This window comes from Dasypus novemcinctus, chromosome 9, assembly GCF_030445035.2.
Source record: "Dasypus novemcinctus isolate mDasNov1 chromosome 9, mDasNov1.1.hap2, whole genome shotgun sequence".
Taxonomy (NCBI): domain Eukaryota; kingdom Metazoa; phylum Chordata; class Mammalia; order Cingulata; family Dasypodidae; genus Dasypus; species Dasypus novemcinctus.
The window spans coordinates 72232695-72253480 of NC_080681.1; the positions used below are offsets into that span (position 1 = coordinate 72232695).

Here is a 20786-nt window from a genome sequence, read left to right on the forward strand (position 1 = left end):
TTGGGCAGGCTGCACTTTCTTTCACGCTAAGCGTCTCTCCTTACGGGGCGCACTCCTTGCCCGTGGGGCTCCCTTATGTGGGGGACACCCCCGCATGGCACGGCATTCCTTGCACGCATCAGCAATGTGCATGGGCCAGCTCCACACAGGTCAAGGAGGCCTGAGGTTTGAACCGCGGACCTCCCATGTGGTAGGTGGACGCCCTACCCATTGGGCCAAGTCTGCTTCCCCCCACAATCTTTTAATATGCATTATCCAGGGAGCAGATGTGGCTCAAGCACTTGGGCGCCCACCTCCCATATGGGAGGTCCCAGGTTCAGGTCCCAGTGCCTTCTAAAGAAGAAGAGCTGATGCAACAAGCAGATACAGCAAGTAGGCACAGCAAGCAGACAGACGAAGGAGCCATGGCAGGGAGGGGAGGCAGGGAATATGCATTAGTTATAACCAGCTTATTATCAGTAATTCTAAAAGTTATCAAACAAATGTTAAGTGTTTTCTCTGTGCCATGATACTAGAAAATGAATCTGAAAAACACATTAAACTTAAAAAATACATTAACCTTAAAAAATAAAGGGACCATATTTTTGAAAATCAAATAATGATTTCTGGTTTATGTACTTCAAGCAAAATCTAATGGACCTAGTAAAGCTTACATTGTGCAGAATTTTGGTTTAGGGCAATGGAAAGGTCCTAATATTGGATGGTGGTGATGGCAGCACTAGTATAACATTCTGAATGTGACTGACACAACTAAATTGTATATTTGAATGTGGTTAAAGGGGAAATTTTAGGCTATATATATATTACTAGAATAAAATTTTTTTAGAAAACTATAGATCTATATAACAAAAAAATGAATACTAATGTAAACTACAGGCTATAATCAGTACAATTATATTTTTTCATCAACTATAACAAAGATACCATACTAATGAAAAGTGTTAATAATGGAAGGGGAGAGTTAATGGAAATTCTGTATTTTCTGCATGATTTTTCTATAAACCTACAACTTCTCTAATAATTTTTTTAAAACTCTAATGCAAGTAGTAAAACTGAATGGCAGCAAAATAGATTCATGTTGTTGCCAGAATATTGGCCACATTTCAGGGACAGACATCCTATTCCAAGCCCAACTATCTCCACCAAATGCAGAAAAGTTAGTTGATAGTGAAAGTGCCAGTTTACTGATAGCTCTGAGTCCATTTTTAAAGACAAACTCACAACACTGAGTTATAACCCCACACATCAAGGCACAGGAACCCAAGTCTCCAGAGACCCAGAGCAGAAAACGAGCCACTAAGGAGGGCTGTATACAAAAGGGGCCCTGGGGAGTGGTAAGAGAGACCAAAGAAGAAAGGCTGGCAGATGGTGAGTACTTAATCCAGTTCCTGTTGACTGGACTACCTAAATGCAAAATGGACTTTTCTGGAGGTACCCACCTTTCTGGATTCAATCCCATATACTGCCACAGGGTAGGATACCCTACTGGGGAAGATAATTTGCTTTTCCATTTCTGCAAAGAAAACTGTTGGAATTTTGACTGGGATTGCATAGAATCTGTAATTCCTTTTAAGTAGAACTGCCATCTCTACTTAAATAAATAAACATTTATTTGTTTGAATGGGCAAAAGAAAGAATCCTTGAACTAGAAGACAGGACAATCAAAATCATACGGTCAGAAAAGAAAGAGAAAAGAATAGAAAAAAAACTGAGCAGTGTCTCAGGGATTTGAGTGACAGAACAAAGTGCACCATCATATGTGTCATGGGTATCCCAGAAGGGGAAGAGTGAAGGAGAAGAAAGAATATTTGAGGAAATAATTACCCCAAATTTTCCAACACTTATGAAAAACATAAATATACATATCCGAGAAGTGCAATGTACTCTAAACAAAATAAATCCTAAGAGACCTACTCTGAGACATATACTAATCAAAATGTCAAATACAAAAGATAGAGAATCCTGAAAGCAGCAAAAGAAAAGTTATTTATCACATATAAGGTATCCTCAATTAAGACTAAATGCCAATTTGTCATTTGAAAAAACCATGGAGGCAAGGAGGCAGTGCTACGGTATATTTAAGGGACAGAAAGAAGAAAACTGTCAGGCAAAAATTCTTTACCCACAGAAACTATCCTTTAAAAATGAGGAAGTGCTTAAAATATTCAGGGAGAAATAGAAACTGAAAGAGATCATCAACAAAAGACCTGCCCTACAAGAATTATTAAAGAGAATTCTACAAGTTGAAAGGAAAAGATAGGAGAGACTGGCTTGGAGCATTGTGAAGAAATGAAGATTATCAACAAGGACAACTGGAAGTATAAATGCAAAACCCAATAGTATTTTATCCTCAATATCCAACTCTACTCTTTCTTACAACCGTCAGAATACCACTGAACAAGAAAAAGGCATATATCCTAATAGTGGACATGCAAAATATCAACTGGAAAAATGGAACAAAAACATAAAGATGGAAAACAGGGAGATGTGAGAGCAGAGAATATGTATGCTATTCAAACTAAGTTGGTATCTTTTAAAATTAGTAGATTATAGACATAAGTTGTTCAATATAAATCCCAGGGTAACCACAAAGATGTGTACTTTAAAAATATACAGAAACTAAAGTGAGAAAGGAATCAGTCATATACACCACAAAATATCAACTATACAGAAGAGAGGGTTCCCAACGAAGGAAAAGAGAGAGAGAAAAAAAAGATAGGACCTAAAAAACCAAAGGATGGGAAGCAGATGTGGCTCAAGTGATTGGGCTTCTGCCTACCATATGGGAGGACCCAGGTTCGATCCCTGGGGTCTCCTGGTAAAGGCGTGCCCACATGATGACCCACCCGGCAAGTCAAGTGGCTGCATGGGGAGCCATGCAGCAAGTTGATGACACAACAAAAAGAGAGACGACGGGGAGAGTCAAGGCAAGATACAAGAGAAACCAGGAACTGAGGTGGTACAAGTGACAGGGAACCTCTATCAATATCGGAGGTCCCCAGGATCAAATCCCAGTAAATCCTAGAAGAGTAAATGAGAAGACAAGACCAAAAAAAAAAAAGAGAGAAATAGACACAGAAGATAACACAGTGAAAGGATACATACAGCAAAAGAGAAAACAAAAAACAGCAGTGTGGGGCAAGGGGGGAGGAAAAAACAAAAACCAAAGGTCAAAATGGCTAAAGTACAGCCTTTAGTGTAATAACACTGAATGTTAATGGATTAAACTCCCCAAACCAAAAGACAGGTTGCTATCTATACTCCACTATACTTTCTATCAAGACAAGCTATATATAGCTTATATAGAGAGCAATAATATTGTGACGATGTTCCTTCATCATTTGTAACTAATGTGTCACAACAATATAAGTTTGGGGATCCTATATGGTATGCATGATTGCTTTGTAAACTCACAATTTCTCTAATAAAAATATACACAATTTGGCAGAATGGATTAATAAAGCATGAGCCCAGTATATGTTGTTTATAAGAGACTCCCCTTAGATCCAAAGACACAAATAGGTTGAAACAAAAGTCTGGAAAAGATGATCCACACAAATAGAAACCAAAACAGACCTGAGTTTGCTATCTAATATCTGACAAAATAGAGTTTAAGTAAAAAGCTGTTATTTATAACAGGACAAAGAAGGACACTATATATTAATAAAAGTGGCAACTCACCAAGAAGAAATAACAATCCTAAGTATTTATGCACTAACAACGATACCCCAAAATACAAGAGGCAAAACTGGCAAAACTGATGGGAGAAAGACACTTCCACACTAATAGTTACAGATTTCATTACACCACTCTCATCAGTAGATAGAACATCTAGAAAGAAGATCAATAAGCAAACAGAGAACCTGAATAATATGATAAATGAACTAGACCTAGCAGATACATACAAAACACTGCACCCCAAAACAGCAGAATATACATTCTTTTCAAGTGTACACGGGACATTCTCCAGGAAAATCCCCAAAGACCCCATTTTGTGTTACAAAACAAGGCTCAATTAATTTAAAATGACTGAAATTATATAAAGCTTCCTCTCCAACCATAAAGAAATGAAGCTGGAAGTCAGTAACAGGCAGGGGACTAGCAAATCCACAAATATGTAGAAGTTAAATAACAGTCAATAAGAGTATCAAAGAAGAAATTGCAAGGGAAAACAGTAAACAGTAAATATCTTCAGATGAATGAAAATAAGAACACAACATATGAAAACTTAGCGAACGCAGTTAAGGCACTGCTGAGAGGAAAATTTATAGCCATAAATGGTTACATTAAAAAGGGAAAAGAGCTAAAAGCAAAGACCTACCTGTATACCTGGAAGAACTAGTAAATGAACAGCAAATTAACCCTAAAACATGCAGAAGGAAAGAAATGACAAAGAGCAGAAAATGAAATTGAAGATAAAAAAAAATAGGATTAACAGAACCAAAATTTTGTTCTTTGCAAAGACTAATAAAATTGACAAACCCTTGGCTAGATTAAACAAGGAAAACAGAGAAGATGCAAATTAATAAAATCAGAAATAAGAGGGGGACACTACTACTGACCCCACAAAAATAAATAGGATTATAAGAGTAAACTATGGAGGAGGCAAGGCAAGATGGTGTCAGAGTAAGTGCATCCACATCATCTCTCCTACAAAAAAAGCAGCTGAGTGGGGACAAAATCCTGCCTGAATGAGCTGTTCTGGGAACCCACAAAGCGGGAGGCTTCAGGACATCGATCTGGTGAGAATGTGACAGGAAGAGTGACTGCTCAATTTAAAACTTTGTTTCTGGCTCTCGAGGCTGGAGCAGTAGGATGGCTGAGCCCCTCTCTTAGGGCAGGAAGCCACAGCATTTCCTGAACCTGGCGGGTCATACACCTTGAGGAGACAAACTCCAAGAATGGGAGGGTTTGGGTAAAGGGTAGAGAGCAGTCCCATGAACGCAGGTTCAATTTTCTGAACACCCCCATTTGAGCTTTAACAAGCATACCAGCTGGGGAAACAAGGAAGAGGGGAGAGGTGAATCTGGTAAGGCAGCCTAATTTGCCTAACCTCCCTGTGATAAGGAAAATTGATCTGGGAGGTAGAGCCAGGCAATTGAGTGGACCTGTGTAGCATACCTGGGGGAGGGGAATAGGGGAAAGTGCTTGGTAGGCTTCTAGGAGCATATATGGGGCTCCCAGCAAGGTGTGGGTGCTCTCTCTCAGGGAGACTGAGTGTCATTGTTTTCTGTGGTGAGCTGGTTCACCAGGGTCCCATTTGAATTTCAGAGGGGAGCTCTCCCGTGGGCTTCCTGCTGTCCTAGGAGAGAGGGAAGTGGTAAAGGGAGAAAGGGGGAAGGACAGATTCCTAATCAGTTTGTTCAGTTGCAACAAGTCGATCCTGCTGCTGGTAGGGGACTCCTTTGAGGAGAAGGTCAACCTGGAAGGAGGGTTTGGCTCAGTGGAGGAGTTTCAGCCTTGAATGTGCAAGGTCTCTGGTTCAGTTCCTGGCTACTCTTAGAGGAGTGACCCACTGGGATACTAAACATCTAGCTGATACTTTGGGACAGGGAAAACATAGACACTATCCTTGCATTAGCTTTCCACACGTCTCTTATTTTTCCTTAAAAAAAAAAGTATTTTTGTTATATAATTTAACTTAATTTACTCACTAAAACCCACTTCAAAATCTGCATCAAAAAAAGCTGCAAGGTAGTTTATTGATAAACACCAGCAGCCTGACAAGCTCCACAGGGGCTTAAGAGGGAAGAGAGAAGATGCAAATACACAAAATAAGAAATGAGAAAGGGGATATTACCACTGACCCCACAGATATAAAGAGTAGCATAAAGGATACTTTGAAAAACTATATGGCAACAAGAAGGACAATTTAGAGGAAATGGACAAATGCCTAGAAACACATAAGCAGCCTACAGTGATAAAAGAAAAAATTGATGACCTCAACAAACCAATCACAAGTAAAGAGAATCAGTCATTAAAAACCTCCCAACTAAGAAGAGCCCCAGGCCAGATGGCATAACAGGTGAAATCTACCAAGCATTCAGGAAAGAAGTAACACCAATGTTGCTTAAACTCTTCCAAAATATTGAAACAGAAGGAAGCTATTAGGGAAATGCAAATCAAAACTGAGATGAGATACCATCTTTCACTCATGAGACTGGTGGCTATTAAAAAAACAGAGGACTACAAGTGTTGGAAAGGATGTGGAGGAATGGGAACCCTCACCCACTGCTGGTGGGAATGTAGAAGGATCCAGCCATTTTAGAAGACAGTTTGATAGTTCCTCAAAAAAACAAGCTATAGATTTGTCATATAACCCAGCTATTCCATGCTGGGTATATACCCAGAAGAACTCAAAACAAGGACACGAACCGATATATGAACACCAATGTACATAGCAGCATTATTCACTATTGCCAAAAACTGGAATCAACTCAAATGCCCATCAACAGATGAATGGATAAACAAAATCTTGAGGACCTTATGTTAAGTGAAGCAAGCCAGGCACTGAAGGACAAATACTACTTGACCTCTATGATATGAATTAAGCAAATCAAACTGTCTCAGAAAGCTAGAGACTGTTAAGACAGGTTTACAGGAAATATGGGGGGAGAGAAAGGTTGTGAGCCAATGCCCACACGGGTGAAATCTATGATAAAATGGAGGTAAATAGTTGTAGAGTGAAGGGATAAGATGGGGATGGGGGTATAGGGATACTACTGTGTTGGGTTTTGCAGGCTTAAGGGGGATAGGGTTGGGAGGATGGGTCAGATGGTCTAAGGAATTGGGGGGAGTATTGGGAGGGGAGCAAGTGAACATGGGACACTGTTGGGTATGTGGTTAAAACTATAATGTTGAGAAAACTCTTTAGAAAATATAATAAGGAACAGCTACTGGTTTAAGGTATTTGATGGGGGCATCTGGCACAGGGTTCACCTGAGGCAGGATTCTAGGGAGCATCTGAGTGCTCATCTTGTCATACTGTGTTATATCAGTGGGTGTTTTATCAGAGGGAAGGTGTTACACCCCTATCCTGGGGAGGCCTGATGTTCTCAAACAGAGAAGAGGGTATCTCTCGAGAGCCTGGGTGGCTCCCAATGGGGGATAACAGATGAGTGTGTCAAACCATCAGCATTGTTGCAAGCATCTATGAATCTTGTCCTTCAAGCAGTGAAGCTTAGTTGTCACTGAGGACAATGAGGAAAGGGGGAGAGAGGAATAGAACAGATGGAAGGGGGGTTACTTGGGGTCAATGGAAGTGTTCTGCATGACCCTGCAATGATGGATACAGGCCATGTTAAATTTCACCCAAAATATATGAAAGTGTATATTCTAAAATATAAGCCATTATATAACCAAAAATTTATAAATGTGTACAGTCTAAAATGTAAACCATAATATAAACCATAATGGAACCACGGTTATTACCTTTCAATATCTGTACCTCCATTGCAGCAAATGTAACATCCATATGTAAAAAGATCATTGTTGGGGAAGAGGGAAAAGGTTTTGATGTTAAGTATATGGGAGTTCCCTATATTCTATATGTGACTTTACTGTGACCTAAAACTTTTTTTAAGACATAATAAAAAAGGGGGGAAAAAAAGGAAAAGATTGCCTTGCCACTGTTCATATAGGGCAACACCTATTACAGTGATGAATGGCAAAACATCAAAAAAAATCTTTTATTATATTTTTCATTTTTAATACCCCAATTTATTTTTTACTTTAGTTTTTCAAAATTAGTATGTATTCTATTTCTAACTTTTAAACCTATTGTTACTATTTCATTTCCTATTAATTGAATTTGGTAATTATTAGATTTCATTTTTTAAGAAGTTTTGGATCACAGAGGGGTTCAACTATGGCAGGGGAGGAGCACTGATGTGGGGTGATTTTGATGGGGGATGCATTGGTGGGAGGGAGTTCTCCAGGGTATGCATATAAGGTATATAGTTATGTTCAGATGTTCGTTGAGTATTGACATAGTGGGTAGAGTTTCACACAACAACTGAGGGAGTGCTGAGTTCCCATTACAGGGAATTCTGCCACACTCCCCAGTGGAGAAGCAACAATCCTCCAAGTGCAAGTGCAAAGACCAGTGACGAAGGATCTTCTAATGATGGGTCCTTGATACTGATGACTATGCTTATGAACCTGTGTGCTTGAAGTTTCAACTAGGCCTAGAGCTGCAGGCTGCCTAAGAATTACCTCCTGAGAGCCTCCATGTTGCTCAAATGTGACCACTCTCTAAGCCAAACTCAGCAAGTAAAGGCATTACCTTCCCCCCAGCATGGGACATGACTGCCAGGGATGAGCCTCCTTGGTGCCAAGATTACTACTAAGCACCAGCTGGTGATGCAACTAGAAAAAGACCTTGAGTAAAAGGGGGAAATGGTAAAGACAAATGAGTTTACAAGGCTAAGAGACTTCAAATTGCGTCAGGAGGTCACCAGATGGTTTGCGCTTATGCACATCTCAGCAGGATTCTGAGACAGCCGAAGTAGATACAACCCCAGGTAGTGGTGCTCCTGAGGGCTACAGAGACACCCAGGTCCTACAATCACGACAGATGGCTCTAGAGTTCAGTGCCTTGCCAGTGAGCCCTACTTTGGAATTTGTGCTCCTGAGTGTGATGGAGTTGGACTCAGATGTGACCTCTCTACACATGCCTCTTCTGTCACTTTTATTGAACCTGCAGTTGGTGCTGGGATTGGTGTATGCTCAGGAGACTTGATCTCTGGATTGTCCATGTGCCAACTGGGCCCTGAGTCTCAGCAGAGTTGCAACACCTACTCTCCGGTTCTTTGGACTTACCCCAGTCAGCTAACAGGGAGGTGAGGCTGATCAATCACCACACCAGGGAACTGAGAGAGTCTACAACCACAAGCAGGAGAATCCCATCCATGAGCCATGTGGGACTGAAGCCACCTCTCAGTTTAGAGGTGGAGTGGACGTTTCCAATATGGATTAGAGTAGACTTACTGGTAGTCCACTATAGACTATTGTGACTCAAGCAACAGAAGAAACTGTATCATTGATGTGAAGACAGTGGTCATGCGAGTTGCTGAGGGCAGGGAGAGGGAAAAAGAGGTGTGATTATGGGGGCATTTTCGGGACTTGGAGTTGTCCTGAAGGTATTGCAGGGATAAATGCAGGACATTATATATCCTGCTATAACCCACTGAATGAACTGGGAGAGAGTGTAAACTACAATGTAGACACTAATCCATGCTGTGTAGCAGCATTCCAAAATGTATTCATCAAATGCAATGAATATGCCACACTGATGAAAGAGGTTGTTGATGTGGGAGGAGTGGGGGGTCTGGGGAGTGGGGTGTATGGGAACCTCTTATATTTTTTTAATGTAATATTTTATGTGATATATGTATCTTTAATAAAAAGATAAACCATAAATTAAAATTTAAAAAACATTTTTTTAATAATACTGTGAACAATCATAGGCTAACTAATTAGAAAACCTAGATGAAATGGAGAAATTTCTAGAAACATGCGAACAACCTACACTGATTCTACAAGAATTTGAAAACCTCAACAGAAATTACAAGCATTTGAATCAATCACCAAAAACTCCCAGGACCAGGGGAGCTGATGTAGCTCAGTGGTTTGATCTCTCATGTCCTCCTCTAAAAAAACGTGCTTAGTCCCTCTCATCTCTTCTACCGATCTCTTTTGTTCCAATAAGCCTACTTCTTAGCTATTATAATGCCTTCTTCTATTCCTCCACCAAGCCATTTCTTTTGTGGAAAATATTGTAACACTCATCAAGGTATACACCATTTCTCCCATTAGAGATGAGGAATCTGAAATACTAAGAAAGGATCGATATCCTGCTCATGGTCACAAAGCCAGTAAAGAAAAGAGCGCATGTTCAATTTCAGGTTTGCCTGAGTAAGTGCTGGACTCTTTGTTACCATTCCTGAAATGACTTAGCTTTCTTCCTATGCAAATTTGGAATAATCTTTCAAATCCTTTTATCCTGTGAAATGTTCTCAGACACTCAATCATTAGAACTGGATTAATAAAGACTGCCTTATGACATTATAAATCTTGTAAGAAATACTAGATATTAATTGAGAATCTTTTCCCCCTATCTACTTCCTGGAACCTACAGATAAGCAGAATGTAGTAATGGGAGAATTACTGGATTAAGGGAGAAGGGAGAGTTTTTATTGTATAAAATAGTCAAATACATTTAAAATAAAAATAAGGACTCTCTGCCCCTGGAGAATACTGGGAACAATATCAGAAAGTCTCCTTTTAGGGTGGATAAGATCTCCATGCTCCCTCCCACACTAGCCAATGGCCCTACTTCCACAGAAATGCATTTAGAGGGAAGAAGGAAGATGGAAAGGGAGTCCACCAAGACAAATGCATCAAGAGATCCAATTCACACACTGAGTTCACTGAAAACAGAAGTTTGGATTTTATGGTCTCTCACTCATACCAAGATTCTGGGAGCAGGAAAATGCAGGAGCTTCGCTGTCCTGATTCTAAACACAAGGATACTAAATTTTAATCCTTGATATATCAATTACAAAGTTAATGGGGAAAATTATATGTAAACTTAGTGAATTATTCTTTCATAGATTCCTCTTTTGAACCGTAAATTCCTATCCTTTCTTTGAGATCTGAATCAGTTAAAAATATACATAGGCTTTCCCCCTCTGTTACATTCTTCTCCAAGAGGCTGTTGATGATTTGCTGACATAATTGACTATGAAATGATCTTCTACAGAACCAACCAGACTTTCAAAGCAATGCCATTATTATTAGCATATTGGCTGAAATCCATGACCTTTCCCAGAAACTAACTCAAATTAAAACAAGAGAAGAACCTACCAACCTTAAAAAGTGCTGTCAGATGCCAGTAAATTCAGGAAGGGCTCAAGGCAGTATTAAAGTAAAGCAACAAAATCCATTCTCTACATGATTTGCAAAACTCCTTCCTCAGAAACAATGCCAAGCCAAAAACTAGCTGAGGCCTTTGGCCTATTCTGTTTATGAAGTATGGCCCAATAGCGTTAAGATCCAAGATAAAAGGCCAAAAATTAATTATTTGAAGATTAAACATTAAGCCAGGTGAAGTGAAGAGTATGCCATTCCACAAACATGGCCCTTTCAAAATCACAAAGTTTAAAGTACAAACTTAAAAACCACCAATTTATCTTTTGTACACAATGAAACCTAAGCTCTTTATTTGACAGAAAATGGTCTCTAAGCTCTTACCTTTGAATGTCTCTTGAACCTTAACTCCCTTTCTTCCTCCCCTATCACCACTCCTTACATTCCAATGCTACAAAACTACTAGCAATCCTTCAAATGAAGACTGGATGCCTTTGTTAATACTGCTTCCTCCTCCTAGAACACCATTCCCTTCATCAAGCCCTCATTCATCTGGTAAGCATCTACTTCCATTGCAGGGCTCCATTCAATTATCACCACCTCTTGGAAGCCTTATATCTTCCTACCAGATGGATTAAGTGCCCTTTTTCCATACACCCCTCAATATTACATGTTTCTATCTCTTTATACTATCAGACTGTATTAGTCAAGGTTCTTTAGGAAAACAGAACCGACAGGGTATATATGTGTATATATAAATTATGTAAATACTACTACATTTGTATAGGAATTAACCCAAGTGACTGTGCAGATGGGCAAGTACATATTCCATCGGGCGGGCTGCAGACTGGGAATTCTGATGAAGGTTTTCCATGAATTCCCAGGAGAAGGTGAATGGCTGAAGAAGAAATGGAAATTCTCCCTTTTGACTACTGAAATCATCACTTTTCCTATTAAGGCCTGCAAGCGATTGGATGAGACTTCTCTCATTGTTGAAGGCAATCTCCTAAGTTGATTGCCTGACACCACAATATGGTTGTGGTGGTCTAAAGCTGTATGTACCCCCAGAAAAACATGTTCCTGAATTTAATCCATTCCTGTGGATGTGAAACCACTGTGAGTATAACCTTTTGATTACGGTACTTCAGTTAAAGTATAACCCACCCCAATCAGGATGGGTTTTAATCTTATGACCTAAGTCCTTTATAAGAGAATAAAATTCAGACAAAGACAGAGAAAGCCAGAGGAAGCAAAAAGCTGAAATGGAACCAGGAAGAGACCTGGAGATGCCAACATGGGTCTTCCCATGTGACAGAGGAACTAAGGATCACTGGCAGCCAGCCCCAGAATGCCACTGTCTTTGGGGAGAAAGTAACACCTTGATGATGCCTTGATCTGGACTTTTTCCCAACTAGGAGCAAATAAAATCCCATTGTTTAAGGTGAACCATTTCACGGTATTTGCTTGAGCAGTATAAGAAACTAAAACACTGGCAAAGTTGACACATGAACTTAACCTTTACAGTATATAATCTTTTCAACTTGACACACATACACATTTCCTGAAACCATACTTAATCTCCAAATAAAAACAATAGCACTCATATTTTTGCCTTAAAATACTCACCTACCTTACATACAACTGGTAAGGCACTAACTTTTTCCCAGTATAGTGTGCAAGTCCCTGAGTAACATTCACTTTTAAACTTGATAACCTGTAACTTAAATACTGCAACATGAAGTTAATACAAGTTATGTCATACGATAAGGGAATAAGATAGGGAAGAAACCAAAGATAATTGGTTTATAGAACACACACACACAAACATACTCATAACAAAATAAGGAAGAAATATTCATAACCATGACAGTTCTTGTTTCTGTAACTGATCACGTGGTCAGTTCCCAAATTCCCTTTACCCTTAGTAAACACCTCAGCTGGCTGTGGTTCTTTGCCTAGTGGGGTAACCCAAACCTTCATTCCTCAAGTTTCTGAGACATTAGTAGTCCTTCCTGAATTGGATTGTTGCAGTTTTCTTTTGACTTTAGTCACAGAGCATGGTAACTCTAAGAACACCCTAACGGATCTCCAGTATTACATACAAACTTTACTTCCATTGTGTAGTAGCAGACCTATCTTCCATCGATAATTGGAATCAGTCAACCCAGCCAGTACAATAATTCCTGTCTTTGTCTGTTGATTCAGAAGCAGGAGGAGCCCAGAGGTACTGGTTGGCATTCTTAACCTCCAGTTCAATGGAATTGTTATGTATCCTGGTAGACGTAAGCAAAACTTAAGGCTGCAGTGACAGGAAGCAAAAATTTTTCTAGTGGATCACTAGGGGTTATAGTGAACGGTGCAACTCCCATCTCCACCCCTTGTAAATCCTGGCTATGAGAGAAACAGCACCAAAGAGCAGATACTGATTTAGAGTATAAACAGCCTATTGGAGAACACTGCCCCTGCCTTGCAAGGTATTGCCACCAAGTTGCACCATAATTTAAGTTTTCAAAAGGCCACTCCACTGTTTTATCAATCAAGCTATTTAAAGATGGTAGAGAACATGGTAAAACCAGTGAATTCCATGAGCATGTGCCCATTCCCGCACATCATTTGCTGTCAGGTAGGTCCCTTAATCAGAGGCAATGCTGTGTGGAATAGCATGATGATGGATAAGGCATTCTGTAAGGCCTTCTGTAGGTCTGACAGAAGCATTGTGTGCAAGGAAGACAAACCCTTATCTGGAGTATGAGTTTACTGCAGTTAGAACAAAATGCTGCCATTTCCATGATGGAAGTGGTTCACTATAATCAATCTGAGACCTGGCAGCAGGTTGATCACCTTGGAGAATGGTGCCATATCGGGGACTGAGTGTGAGTCTCTACTGCTGGGAATTGGACACTCAGCACTGGCTGTAAGCAGGCTACCCATTGTGAGTGGAAATTCATGTTTCTGAGCCCATGAATAACCTCCATCCCTACCACCATGGCTAATTTGTTCATAAGCCCATTGGACAATAACAGAAGTGGCTGGGGAAACTGGCTGAGTACTACCCACAGAATGGATCAAACCAGGGAAGGGGATGTGGCTTGAGCAACTGAGCTACCGCCTACCACACGGAAGGTCCCAGGTTCATGCCTGGTGCCTCCTAGAGAACACAGCAAGCTGGCAGAACAGGCAGGCACTGCAAGCTGACTCAACAAGAGACACAGAAGAAAAACATAACGAAAGACACAACAAAGCAGGGAGGAGAGGTTCCTGGTGCCTCCTAAAGAGAACAAGCAAGACAGCGAACTGACACGATGGGCAGGCGCAGCAAGATAACGCAAAAAGATGATGCAACAAGAGACACTGGAAGAAAAACCCAGGTTCAGTTCACGGTACCTCCTAAAAGAAACAAGGAAGCTGAACAGACACAGCAAGTGCAAACAATGAGGGGGTGGGAAGAAATTAAAAAATTAAATAAATTTAAAAAAAAAAAAAGGATCATCCTATCCATTGATTATTTAAGTCTTCCTCTGCTGAAGTCACCCTCTGATAAGCACTCATATGGGACTCAAATTTCCTCATGTATTTTAGCCCCTCTGAAAGGTCTGTCCACAGACCTATTCCTCATCTCTTTGTCACCAATTTTCCGATCATGTTCCTTCCAAATTCCCAACCATCTAGCTAAACCATTGGCAAAAGCCCGTGAATCAGCATACAAACTCATCTCTGGCCTATTCTCCCTCCAAGCAAAATGATCAGCTAGGTGCACTCCTCAAAGTTCTGCCCACTGGAAGGATTTCCCTTTACTACTGTCCTTCAGGGATACTCCATAAAGGGGCTATGGCACTGCAGCTGTTCACTTTCAGGTAGTACCTGTGTATCATGCAGAACCATATATAAATCAGACCTGAATTTTCTCTTCCTTGGGCAACTGATTGTAAAGAACTCCCAAAGAGGTCATAGCTATGGGCTGGAAAAAAGATGGTAATGTGGCAGAAGTGGAGGCTATGGGCATTTAGGTCACTTGATCATGTAACTTACTTATAACTTCAGGACCCATTTTAGCTCTGTCTCGTATATACCACTTCATTTTTATGATGGAGTGCTGTTGTGCACACCCAACTTTATGGTTCGGTGGGTCAGACAACACAAGTTCATGATGGGCAACTAAGGTTTCACAGTAACTTGGTGGCCATATTTAAGCATTCAGTCTCCACTAAAGCCCAGAAGTAGGCCAAAATTTGCTAACTATAATCCATGCAGTGCAGCAGCGCTCCAAAATGTATTCACCAAATGCAATGAATGTGCCACAATGATGCAAGAGGTTGTTGATGTGGGAGGAGTGGGGAAGTGGGGTGTGGGGTATGTGGAAACCTCTTAAATTTTTTTTTTTTAAAGATTTATTTATTTATTTAATTTCCCCCCCCTCCCCTGGTTGTCTGTTCTTGGTGTCTATTTGCTGCGTCTTGTTTCTTTGTCCGCTTCTGTTGTCGTCAGCGGCACGGGAAGTGTGGGTGGCGCCATTCCTGGGCAGGCTGCACTTTCTTTTCACGCTGGGCGGCTTTCCTCATGGGCACACTCCTTGCGCATGGGGCTCCCCCACGCGGGGGACACCCCTGGGTGGCAGGGCACTCCTTGCGCGCATCAGCACTGCGCATGGCCAGCTCCACACGGGTCAAGGAGGCCTGGGGTTTGAACCGCGGACCTCCCACATGGTAGACGGATGCCCTAACCACTGGGCCAAAGTCCGTTTCCCTTAAATTTTTTAATTTAACAATTTTTGTGATTTATGTACCTTATAAAAAAGACAATTTTTTTAAAAATTGCTTCTCAAAAGGAGAGTAGTTATCTGCAAAGGATGGCAAGGTTTTGCTCCAAAATCCTAAGGGTCTGCACCTTGGCTCTCTTATAAGGTCCTGCCATAGAAAGTGTCTTATCTGCCATGACACTTTCAGTACCATTGGGTCTGCTTGATCATATGGTCCAAGTCACAGAGCAGCTTGCACACCAACCTGAACCTTCTGCCTCCTCTTATTCAGATCCCTACTAAAAAATTAGCAGCTCTTTGGGTCACTCAGTAAATGGGCTGGAGTTAGCACACTCAAATGAGGAATATGTTCTCTCCAAAATCCAAAGAGGCCAACTAGTCAGTGTGCCTCTTTTTGGGTCATAGGAAGGGCCAATGCAAAAGCTTATCCTTCACCTTAGAAGGGATATTTCAACAAGCCAAACAACTTAGGACATGCAGAAATTTCACTGCAGTGGAAATACCCTGTATTTTTGTTGGATTTATCTCCCACCCTCTGACACTTCAATGGCTTATCAATAAGTCTAGAGTAGTTGCTACTTCTTGTTCACTAGGTACAATCAACATGATCTCATCAATATAATTTGCCAGTGGGATGTCTTATGGGAGGGAGACAATCTATGTCCCTGCAGACAATATTATGACATAGGGCTGGAGAGCTGATATACCCAAGGTAGGACAGTGAAGGTGTATTTCTGGCCTTGCCAGGTGAAAGCAAACTGTTACTGGTGGTCTTTATTAGTGGCAATTAAGAAAGGGCATTTGCCAGGTCAAGAGCTGTATAGTAGGTACCAGGGGATATATTGATTTGCTCAAGCAATGATATACCCTCTGGAACAGCAGCTGCAATTGGAGTCACCACCAGATTAAGTTCAAGATAATCCACTGTAATCCTCTAAAATCCATCTGTTTTCTGCACAGGCCACATAGGAGCGCTGAATGAGGATCTAGTGGGAATCACCACCCCTGTATCCTTCAAGTCCTTCATGATGGTACTGAGCCCTGCAATCCCTCCAGGAATCTGGTAATGCTTTTGACTTACTATTTTTTATTTACTATTTTGATTTTACTATTTTACTATTTTGATTTACTATTAGTTCTAGTTGTTTCAATTTGGCCTTTCCTACCTTAATAGCTCTCACTCCACAAGTGAAGGAACCAATTTGGGGATTCTACCAGTTGCCAAGTATGTCTACTTCAACCACACATTTTGAAACTGGGGAAGTAACCAGAGAATGGGTCCAGGCATATACCGGATCCACTATGAGACAGACCTGAGCTAAATCTCCATCAATCACCTGACCTCTATTCTTGACTCTGACTGGTAGACCAGAGTGACATTTTGGGTCTTCCAGAACTAATGTCACCTCTGTGCTGGTGTTTAATAATCCCTAAAATGCCTAATCACTTCCTTCTCACTAATGCACAGTTACCTTAATAAAAGGTCATAGATCTCTTTGGCGAAGGCTGAGAGGAAGATTAACAGTATAAAATTTTGACAGTGTAGCAAGGTCCATTCTCAAGGGGACACAGCCTTCCCTTCATTCAAGGGGTTCTGAATCTGTAAACCAGGGATTCTTAACCAGGGGCCCAAAGAACCCTGTGGAAAGATTTCAGGGGGTCTGTGAGCTTGAATTGAAAAAAATCAATATATTATCTTTATTTTCTTTGACCTCTAACTAAAATCTAGCATTTCCTTCATGTATGAATGCATGCAATAAATTACAGTAGTATTCATTTCATATCACTTTACAGTTGTTGGATATCTCAAAAAATCGCTTATACTCATCCATACTTCGAAATTACAGTAGTTGTTAAACCCCACGCTAGTTGACTTGACACCAGTTGAGTGGCATAAAACTATCTGCTGCTACATTCTGGGACGGGAATCCGTGGTTTTCACCTGATTGGCAAAGGGGTCCATGGAACAAAAAAGGTTAAGAACCTCAGGTTTAAACTGTCTCATGTCTGGGGATTGATTAAAAGATGTGACACTTTTTGTCATTCAAGTTACACTTTTGTTCACTTAACCTAAAATTTTTCTGCCTACACAGATAAAGTAAGAATTTAGTAGACTGACCATCTTTTTACTTCTAGGTAGCTCATTATCTACTAGCCAAAAACAAAGGTCTGTGCATGTCAGATTATTCTGATTACTGCTTTGAGTCTGCTGTCCGTTATGGTAGCCATGCCCACCCTGTCTTTGTCAGTAAAGTTCTGTCACTTGGCTTCTGCCAACTGAGACTGAATCATCCCTGTTGTGTTTAAGCATCCAGGTTCAATGACAGAAGTTCCCACAGTATTATCTGACTTACAGAGAAGAACAACCACAGAGCTCTTCAGGAAAGATGGAGTTAATCTCAAAATTTATTCCTCACAGTCCTGGTGAAAGGTAGGTGTTCTAATAGAGAAATCTAACATTCCAATATCTCTAAGCCTCATCTATATTATGTCAAGGCAGTTCAAGCATTTGGACTTCAGGCAATGAAGGAGACCTTTTGGTCCATGATTCCAGCATGTGAACAAACTGTTACAGCCCTTTCTGACCCCTTGAGTTTCAACACTGAATCCGAAATCTCTGTTTAGTGAGACTGTATCAATAAATTCCGCCTGATCCAACTTACATTCCTTTCACCATTATCCCAAATGCTTAATATTCATTCCCACACATAGTCCCTGATTTCTGTCTATATAAATTGGAAAATTCATGCAGTTCTTTTGGAGTGTACAGCACCTCCTCATGGTTTATACTTTGTACCTCACCTTTTGGGGCCTCTTGGGAATACAGTCTATTTATAGGTCTGGAAGTAAAAGAGGGTATTTTAGTCTGCTAGGCTGAAGAAAGCAATATACCAGAAATGGGTTTGGTTTTACAACAGGGATTTATTAGCTTACATGCTTACAGGTCTGAGGTAGAAAAAAATGGTCAAATCAAGATATTAACAGGAAACACTTTCTCCCCGAAGATGGGAAGCAAGTGGTCCTGACTCTTCTATAACATGGTAAGGCACATGGTGGCATCTGCTGGTCTCTCCCCTCTCCACTGGATTTCCCTGCTCTCGGTTTCTGGCTTCTGTGGCCTTCACTCTCTCTCTTTCCCCATATTTATCCAATTTATAAATGACACCCATAAGAGGATTAAGACCCAACGTGGACCACATCTTACCAACAAAGTAACCTAATCAAAAGGTCAAACTTACAATAGATTTATATCCACAGGAATGGATTAGCTTTAAGAACATCATTTTTGGGGGTCCATCCAGCTTCAAATCATCACAAAGGAATAAGAGGAGTGGGTCATAAGAAGGCTAATGCTTGGAGCAATTAGGTAACTTGCTCAAGGTCACAGAGCCAGTGAATAACAGAGAGGTATTTTTGCTTTTTCTACTATGTCATATTGTAATTTTAATAAATCCTAACAATAGCCTCATTCTAATGTCAAAGTTGGTCACATAATTCTACAATCCCAGAATGTGATAAGTGAGACTGAGATTTATCTAAATCATTCTTGATTTTACACACTTTAACATCTCCTCAACTTCTATCCCCCATATCCAATTAATATTAATAACTCCATTCCTTGGCCAGTTTAGAAGAATCCAAACTACTCAGCTCTCAACCTGGTCAGTTACAGATTTTAAAGTAGCTCAGTCCCAAATTCAGACAGCCAAGGGGCTGGTGATACATTTAGCCTGAATGATTTCTGCTTCATTACCCCACTATACCTAAACCCACCCGTTTTAGTTTCCTTGGCTGCGCAAGCAAATACCACACAATTTATTAGCTTACAGTTTTGTGGATAAGAAAAAGTTCAAATCAAGGCAGCAAGGCAATGCATTCTTCCCAAAGACTAGTGTTCTGGTGCCGGCAACGTAAGTGCCAACCTCTCCTGACTCTTGTCTCTTTCAAGGTTCTGATAAATTTCACCTTCTTGTTTGCTGTGGCTTTCTTTCTATCTGTCTGAATTTCATTCTGATTATGAAGGACTTCAGTAATAGAACTAAGAACCATCCCAAATGAGGTGGCCACACCTTAAATGAAGTAACCTCATCAACAGGCCCTACTTATACCCACAGGAATGGATTAAGTTTAAGAACATATTTCTCTGGGGTATAGTTACATACCACCAGACCCTCACAAATACCACTGTTTCTAATCCTGCTGTTTCATTTAGTCACCTACTTTGATAACAACTTCCCGAATAATTCAAGAAGATAAGAGAGGTTTATAGGAGCCTCAGATAAAAAGTATCCCTGGCCTGAGAAGAAAATCTTACTTCTTCCTCACACGCCAAATGGACTTTTCCCCAAGCATGCTATTCCTTCTCGCCTCACTATTTCAGTGAGTGGCATCACTGACCACCCTGATCCTGTAACCAGAAATTGAGAGGTTACCCTTGACCCCGAGTGCAGGTTATTTTCAGTTTGCCCCTTCTCTACCACATATCCACTCTCCACCCTTTTTTTCCTGTTCTGTGTCCCAAAGGCTGAGGATTATAGTCTGGCTTGCCAGGGCTCTCTAACCCTCTGTATTCCCATTGGGTTTGGCAACTGAGACCACTAGCAAAAGGCTGAAGAGACAAGAATGATGTTGGGGATCTGTTTCTGTGAAGTTGCCTTGGACTAATAGCATCTCTTGACCTAAGGTAACAGATCCTCTTGAGGCAGGCATCTGCACATGATTGTCTCCTTTTCGGTTCTGGTAACTATTCTGTGCCCTGGCCCCTTTAGGCTTCAGGATATAGCAATTCTACTGTTTGTTATTAGTCCCAGGGTTTCAGGCTGCCCTCACTCACCTTTCTAACTGGTTCCTTTATTGAAAATTACCTTAATTTGAGGGTATCTTCTGTTTCCTTCTGACATACTTCCTTCATCATGCCCTTTCAGGCCTGAAGTGGTAAAAGTCCCCCATTAGTACTGGCCCCTGAATACCACAAAATCTCTTTCTCATATCCTCTAGTAGTCTTTAATTACATTTTCTTCAAAAATTCCAGTTGAAGAAAAGTTCTTCTTTTAGCCAAAATGGAGTAATAAGGACCAGATTTACTATATAGATATAAAACAAAGATTCTCAAGACATTGGACATCAGGCAACAAAATATAATGGTTCCAGGAAGATGGAA

The 20786-nt window shown here is 40.6% G+C and overlaps 1 protein-coding gene across 6 annotated transcripts in view; it reads right to left on the reverse strand.

Annotated features, from left to right (window-relative positions):
- Window positions 1-20786, reverse strand: part of FGGY (FGGY carbohydrate kinase domain containing) — a 531195-nt gene that overhangs the window by 497238 nt on the left and 13171 nt on the right. The window contains exon 1 of one of the 6 annotated variants that reach the window (XM_058303498.2): window positions 10871-10995. The exons of the other annotated variants lie outside the window; for them this stretch is intronic. The gene's annotated coding sequence lies outside the window, so the exon portion shown is untranslated. Of the gene's footprint in view, window positions 1-10870; window positions 10996-20786 lie in introns of those variants that run through there. 6 annotated transcript variants of the gene reach the window in all.